This window comes from Triticum aestivum, chromosome 5B (assembly GCF_018294505.1).
Source record: "Triticum aestivum cultivar Chinese Spring chromosome 5B, IWGSC CS RefSeq v2.1, whole genome shotgun sequence".
Classification (NCBI taxonomy): Eukaryota; Viridiplantae; Streptophyta; class Magnoliopsida; order Poales; family Poaceae; genus Triticum; species Triticum aestivum.
In genome coordinates this window covers 313,254,053-313,261,811 of record NC_057807.1, presented here as the reverse complement: position 1 = coordinate 313,261,811, position 7,759 = coordinate 313,254,053, and the positions used below count along the sequence as shown (strand labels likewise).

At 36.1% G+C, this 7,759-nt stretch overlaps 1 long non-coding RNA gene across 1 annotated transcript; it reads left to right on the top strand.

Moving 5' to 3' along the window:
• The first annotated feature begins 440 nt into the window (after positions 1 to 440).
• Positions 441 to 6,947, top strand: LOC123111577 (uncharacterized). Its single transcript, XR_006454548.1, has 3 exons — positions 441 to 726; positions 875 to 2,075; positions 6,506 to 6,947. It is a non-coding gene; the product is annotated as an uncharacterized lncRNA (long non-coding RNA).
• Positions 6,948 to 7,759: the final 812 nt, after the last annotated feature.

Genomic DNA, 7,759 nt, shown 5'->3' with positions numbered 1-7,759 from the left:
GACAAACATGTGTAGCTATACGGTGTCTGGACATGCACTTGACCAACAAAAAGCCATCACATGATCCTACTCTCTTTTATCTCTCTGCACATGCATGGTCCCCTTTTAATTTTTAGAAAAAATATGGCTCTCTCCCGCATCATGTCTGCAGACCACATTCAAATATAAAATCGGACATATACCGGAGCCATTGAGATGCCCTAATAGCCTATTGTGTTAGAAATGAAAATTTAGTCTAGGATTGAATAAATGAAATAGTTAAAATTCTTATATATATTTACCACCCCACCCAGAAAAAAAACCAGTGCTAGAAGTGTTTCGAGCGGGCGCTCACAGGCCGTCCGATGCAATCACCAGAGAGAAGCGCTTGACATATAGAATTGGGGGAAGTGGTAGGAAGCGATACACTTTTCCTTAATCTATTTTTCATCTCATTGAAAAATCTATTTTGCATCTGTACGGCTCTAGTACGTACCATTTATCCCTTTCCCCATTCTCATTCTCCTCCCGTTCCTTTTTCTCTGTTCATGTCCTAATTGCTATAGATTCTGCCAACAAAAGAGGAAGATGAGAGAAGTGGGATTTGGAGCGGAGTGCGGTGGCTGCAAGCTCCCGACGGCGGCAGGTAGTCCAGCTCGACCACACGTGCCTGCTGCTCGCCGCCATCGTTGATTGGATGGCCATGGAGTTGGGTCCACTTGAACCTGAGCGGTGGCACTCCTCCAGGTAATCGCTCCTCTTCCTCTCCTTCTCCTTCCTTCCCAGATCTTGGTCTGCTAACCTCCAGCAATGGCATGGATTATGGAGATTTGCTATGGCTATGAGAAGGAGATGCTTATGGTCTCCTGACCTTTCTCTGTCTTTTCCGGTGTAGAATTTTTCTGTTGGAGAGAAGGATTTTGCGCCCCCAAGCAGCAGGGTTGCGAGGCAAAGCGGTCCCTGGGGAGGCCACTGAATAAAATGAGAGATTCGTTTCCCTGAGTGGCATTACTTTCTTGTTCGTGGCACTGGCCGAGAGTTGTGGCGTCGGGTTGGACCCCATGTTTTTCAGTGTTCTAGGATATAACTTATACATATGTGACTTGCCATTGGTGTGCCTTGCGTTGTTTTAGGGAATTTAACCTCTATTTTTTTAGTTGACATTCTACCCAACTTTGATTACCGTCTCTTCAACACGTCCGTACTAATTACACGAATTTTCCAATAGAAAAAAGTGTTCAATATTTGTTGGATAAAAGGTGTATTATTTCTATTTATTGTTACCATATATTAGCAAGTTATATTAATAAAGATGTACCTAAGACAAAGGAAGAAGGCTTGCACGTATTAACTGAATTTGGCTCATATGTGTTAGTTGTTATGCAATACTGTAGATTTTAGTTTTTTCACATGTGTTGTAGGAGATGTCTATAACATTGAAGATTTCTCATTGTTCTCTTCAACTGAAAAGGCTGTAGGATAGAAGGTTTGTTTCCAAGAGCATAAAACTCACAAAAGTGCATGTATGAATGTATTTTGAATAATTACAATTTGACATGCTTCTCATAGTACTGACTTTTGACCCTTATCTAATAACTGCCCCCCTTAGACTAATCCATGTCAAGCATTATTTCTCTATCTCAGTGAACATAAATGGTTGGCGTGGTGCTTCTCAGATCCTCCCATCCAATAAGTTTAGCAATTTTTACATACCACTGTTATTAGTGCAGAGTACATATAATATGAAAGTTCTCATTCAAATTAGCAAAATATGCTTACCAGGTGTTATGATTTCTAGATATGTACCACAATTTTCGCAGTAACACTTTCCACTTTCCTTTGTAGTTAGTTTGTGTCAATCAGAATTGGAAAACAAAATCATAAAAAAATCACCCAAAAACTTAAAAGGTAGCATCCCGAAGAAGTTGATAGACTAATAATTCAGATATGATGATTCTATTATAACTGATATGACTCGATTGCTAGAAAAGCACTACAGGTCTGATAGTCTCGTTTTCCTCAAGAACTGGTGATATCATATCGTAGAAGAAGTTTGATCCATCGCCTGGCTTGTCTGGTTTTTATGCCTCATTCCAGTAAGTTCTTGTAATGCTCTCCTTCTGTAAAATATTTCTACGCTCCTTGTTTATTGCTATCCATCTCAATCATTTTTGGTATACTTTCTTCTCTTCCATATGTGGAGTTAGTCAAGTAAAATTGTTATGTTATATTGGTGAATAAACATGAGTCACGATTCATTTGGATAAATAATACAAGATATTTAGATTTATCTAGTACGGCTCGAAATCTTGATCAAGCGGTATATATATTTTACCATAAATGATTTTTTTGTCTTTACTGTTTATCAAGGCTCAAGTATATCCGGTGTTCAGATAGGTTGGCGCTTGTTTTTTTGTACTGTGCCTCATACCAATGTCTATTTTTCTGCCCGTTAAGTTCAACATGTCTGTCCGTCAGAATTAGATGCAAGTGCATGCATGTACACATGGGATGTGTTTGGCGGCTAGACTTTTTAATATAATTCCCAGTAAATTGAACGATTTAGGCGTGCCTTTTGTTTTTCTTCGAAGGACCTACCCATGTTTTCTAAAGTGTGTAGATGATCTGATTTTGTACTCCTAGTAGATTGAATTACTTAGGCGTATCTCTTTTCTCTCTCAAAAGGACATGCCCACGTTTTCCTAATTTGTATGGGGGGACCTAGCTTTGTACGTGCCCATACTGAAATATGTCTATACGTGAATGATTATTTCCTAGTAGATTGAATTACTTAGGTTTGTACATGAATTACTTAGACCTTTTTCGTGCCTGTTTCTATTTCAGCTGTGTAGATCTGTATATATTCTTCTAGCGCTGGTTGACTTTAGGCACAACCCTATTAAATCAATCACAAATCTATTAGATTTGTTTGTAACATCATTGGACTTACTGTATGAATTTTTGTAATAATTAAATTCTAATTTAAAAAATAAGCAAACATTTCAAATAGTCTAGTTCTGGTTTCATGACCCCTAAAGGGGGCTGAGTTGAAAAAGTCTTAATCTTAGCCGCAATGGTGGAAGTCCAATTAAAATTTCAGTAATGGACATGCATTATGCACTGCTCTGTTATTAGAAGCAGTCTTGTGGTAATATGAAGTTTGTAAAATCCTTTTTGTTATTCTTGATTCCTTTTTTTGCGGGGATTGTTATTGTTGATTCCACATGCTTCATTTGGGTGAATAATCCAATGTCATGCAAATTTGCGTATTAATTTCTTCACGGCTAGAAATATTAATTAGATTATTTAAAAGTGTAGAGTAGACATATGTGAGCATTGATTAACTTTATCTCCCTGTTTTGTATCGTGTCCTTGGTGGCAAACTCGGAATTGTAATCTAGACAACATTCTAATGGTCCTTTCACCTTTACCTATACATTGTATGAAGAAATAAATTAATTTCATTTCTCAATGGGCGATACTTTGTGGATTCCACAAACCTAAAAGTATTATATGCATACCTGTAAAAAAGTGTTATATGCATACATAGAATTATCATTTTCTTTCATTATTATAAGTGTATCAAATTCCTCCAGATAATAGCATGATGCTTTTAATGTTGATAGTAACATGAACCGTTTCGCCATGTGAATGCAAACAAAATATAATTAGCATTTGCTTGTTTTAAATTGTTGATCTGTTGTATGATTGAGGTAATCCACATACCAAGTGTGCCTCATACCAATGTCTATTTTTCTGCCCGTTAAGTTCAACATGTCTGTCCGTCAGAATTAGATGCAAGTGCATGCATGTACACATGGGATGTGTTTGGCAGGCTAGACTTTTTAATATAATTCCCAGTAAATTGAACGATTTAGGCGTGCCTTTTGTTTTTCTTCGAAGGACCTACCCATGTTTTCTAAAGTGTGTAGATGATCTGATTTTGTACTCCTAGTAGATTGAATTACTTAGGCGTATCTCTTTTCTCTCTCAAAAGGACATGCCCACGTTTTCCTAATTTGTATGGGGGGACCTAGCTTTGTACGTGCCCATACTGAAATATGTCTATACGTGAATGATTATTTCCTAGTAGATTGAATTACTTAGGTTTGTACATGAATTACTTAGACCTTTTTCGTGCCTGTTTCTATTTCAGCTGTGTAGATCTGTATATATTCTTCTAGCGCTGGTTGACTTTAGGCACAACCCTATTAAATCAATCACAAATCTATTAGATTTGTTTGTAACATCATTGGACTTACTGTATGAATTTTTGCAATAATTAAATTCTAATTTAAAAAATAAGCAAACATTCCAAATAGTCTAGTTCTGGTTTCATGACCCCTAAAGGGGGCTAAGTTGAAAAAGTCTTAATCTTAGCCGCAATGGTGGAAGTCCAATTAAAATTTCAGTAATGGACATGCATTATGCACTGCTCTGTTATTAGAAGCAGTCTTGTGGTAATATGAAGTTTGTAAAATCCTTTTTGTTATTCTTGATTCCTTTTTTTGTGGGGATTGTTATTGTTGATTCCACATGCTTCATTTGGGTGAATAATCCAATGTCATGCAAATTTGCGTATTAATTTCTTCACGGCTAGAAATATTAATTAGATTATTTAAAAGTGTAGAGTAGACATATGTGAGCATTGATTAACTTTATCTCCCTGTTTTGTATCGTGTCCTTGGTGGCAAACTCGGAATTGTAATCTAGACAACATTCTAATGGTCCTTTCACCTTTACCTATACATTGTATGAAGAAATAAATTAATTTCATTTCTCAATGGGCGATACTTTGTGGATTCCACAAACCTAAAAGTATTATATGCATACCTGTAAAAAAGTGTTATATGCATACATAGAATTATCATTTTCTTTCATTATTATAAGTGTATCAAATTCCTCCAGATAATAGCATGATGCTTTTAATGTTGATAGTAACATGAACCGTTTCGCCATGTGAATGCAAACAAAATATAATTAGCATTTGCTTGTTTTAAATTGTTGATCTGTTGTATGATTGAGGTAATCCACATACCAAGTGTGCCTCATACCAATGTCTATTTTTCTGCCCGTTAAGTTCAACATGTCTGTCCGTCAGAATTAGATGCAAGTGCATGCATGTACACATGGGATGTGTTTGGCAGGCTAGACTTTTTAATATAATTCCCAGTAAATTGAACGATTTAGGCGTGCCTTTTGTTTTTCTTCGAAGGACCTACCCATGTTTTCTAAAGTGTGTAGATGATCTGATTTTGTACTCCTAGTAGATTGAATTACTTAGGCGTATCTCTTTTCTCTCTCAAAAGGACATGCCCACGTTTTCCTAATTTGTATGGGGGGACCTAGCTTTGTACGTGCCCATACTGAAATATGTCTATACGTGAATGATTATTTCCTAGTAGATTGAATTACTTAGGTTTGTACATGAATTACTTAGACCTTTTTCGTGCCTGTTTCTATTTCAGCTGTGTAGATCTGTATATATTCTTCTAGCGCTGGTTGACTTTAGGCACAACCCTATTAAATCAATCACAAATCTATTAGATTTGTTTGTAACATCATTGGACTTACTGTATGAATTTTTGCAATAATTAAATTCTAATTTAAAAAATAAGCAAACATTCCAAATAGTCTAGTTCTGGTTTCATGACCCCTAAAGGGGGCTAAGTTGAAAAAGTCTTAATCTTAGCCGCAATGGTGGAAGTCCAATTAAAATTTCAGTAATGGACATGCATTATGCACTGCTCTGTTATTAGAAGCAGTCTTGTGGTAATATGAAGTTTGTAAAATCCTTTTTGTTATTCTTGATTCCTTTTTTTGTGGGGATTGTTATTGTTGATTCCACATGCTTCATTTGGGTGAATAATCCAATGTCATGCAAATTTGCGTATTAATTTCTTCACGGCTAGAAATATTAATTAGATTATTTAAAAGTGTAGAGTAGACATATGTGAGCATTGATTAACTTTATCTCCCTGTTTTGTATCGTGTCCTTGGTGGCAAACTCGGAATTGTAATCTAGACAACATTCTAATGGTCCTTTCACCTTTACCTATACATTGTATGAAGAAATAAATTAATTTCATTTCTCAATGGGCGATACTTTGTGGATTCCACAAACCTAAAAGTATTATATGCATACCTGTAAAAAAGTGTTATATGCATACATAGAATTATCATTTTCTTTCATTATTATAAGTGTATCAAATTCCTCCAGATAATAGCATGATGCTTTTAATGTTGATAGTAACATGAACCGTTTCGCCATGTGAATGCAAACAAAATATAATTAGCATTTGCTTGTTTTAAATTGTTGATCTGTTGTATGATTGAGGTAATCCCACATTCTCTATACTTTTACTTGAATGTTCTAGTTTGTCCTGTTGTTGGTAAGCGCTAAGCTTCTTCAACACCATAGTTTTTTGGATATGAAATGATTCTGAAATTTTTAATCAGCTATCTATGCAACTTCTATTCTGAAAACTGAATTAATTAATTCATAATATTTGCGAACCTGATTCAGGTGAGAGGCAACTCAGAAGACCTGTCCTGACTTCATCGGGCATTGAGATGCAGTCACATCGGAGTTTTGGCATTTTTTGTCTTCAATTTTTTCTTCAATTGAGTTGGATAGCAGATTTGTTCTGTAGTCTTCGATTCTGTTGGTGATGCTCTTGCCGGGTAGCAGATTCTGGAAGACTTCTATTTTCTCGGTGGTTCTCTGATCGGGTAGCAGATGTACAGACATTGATTTGTCCAGAATTGGTTGGATTCAATTCTTGCGGTTGGATGTGGTCGGCTGGGTGCCTTTCTGATTTGTTGGCTTGGCCGATCCATGTAGAGTTTCTCTTTATCAAGACTTCATGTGGTCCTTTCATCAAGACTCCATGTGGATAGTCCGACTGTAGTTATCCTTGTTTTCTTTTCTTTCATGAAGACTCCACGGCTGGAGTTATCCTTGTTTTTTTTTGGCATGCACATGCCCGGTTTGGAATTAGATGCACGCGAGGTTCTGTATCTTCTGTGACGTGATAACGGAATTAGATGCACGCGAGGTTCTGTATCTTCTGTGACGTGATAACGGGCTGGACGGCTCTAAATCTTATGGCGTATATTTTCCGGACTATTCTTTATTTTCCTTGACGTGTGCCATATGCATAGACGTGACAACGTCTTGTCTAATAAGTTACTAAATACATGTTTAGCATGTTATGCAAAAACTTTTAATCTCAACCATTATTATTCAAATCTAACGGTTCAAATAATACTAACATATGTGGATAAACGTGGTAGCTTATTTGTCTTCTATTTTAAGTATATAATAGAAGATAGATGGGAGGATGATATTTAAACCACTTCTCCTTAGGAAGATCAACATGAGTAGCAAATGAATCATAGAAAAAAGCTATTATCTCAGAGTCAAGTCCAGATTTAGTGCTAAATTCATGGAAAACATCGGTATCCATAATATATTTAACACAATCAAACTTAGGAGTTAAACCTGACTCCTTACCTTCGTCGAGATCTCAATCTTCGGAGTTGCGTTTAATTCTTTCCAATAAATCTCATTTGAATTCAATAGTCTTCATCATAAAAGAACCAGTACAAGAAGTATCGAGTATGGAGCGATTATTGAGAGAAAGCCGAGCATAAAATTTTGAATAATAATTTCTCTTGACAGCTCATGATTGGGGCATGAATATAACATTGACTTAAGCCTTCCTCAAGATTGAGCGATACTTTCTCCTTTGCAAGGCCAAAAACTATATATATAATT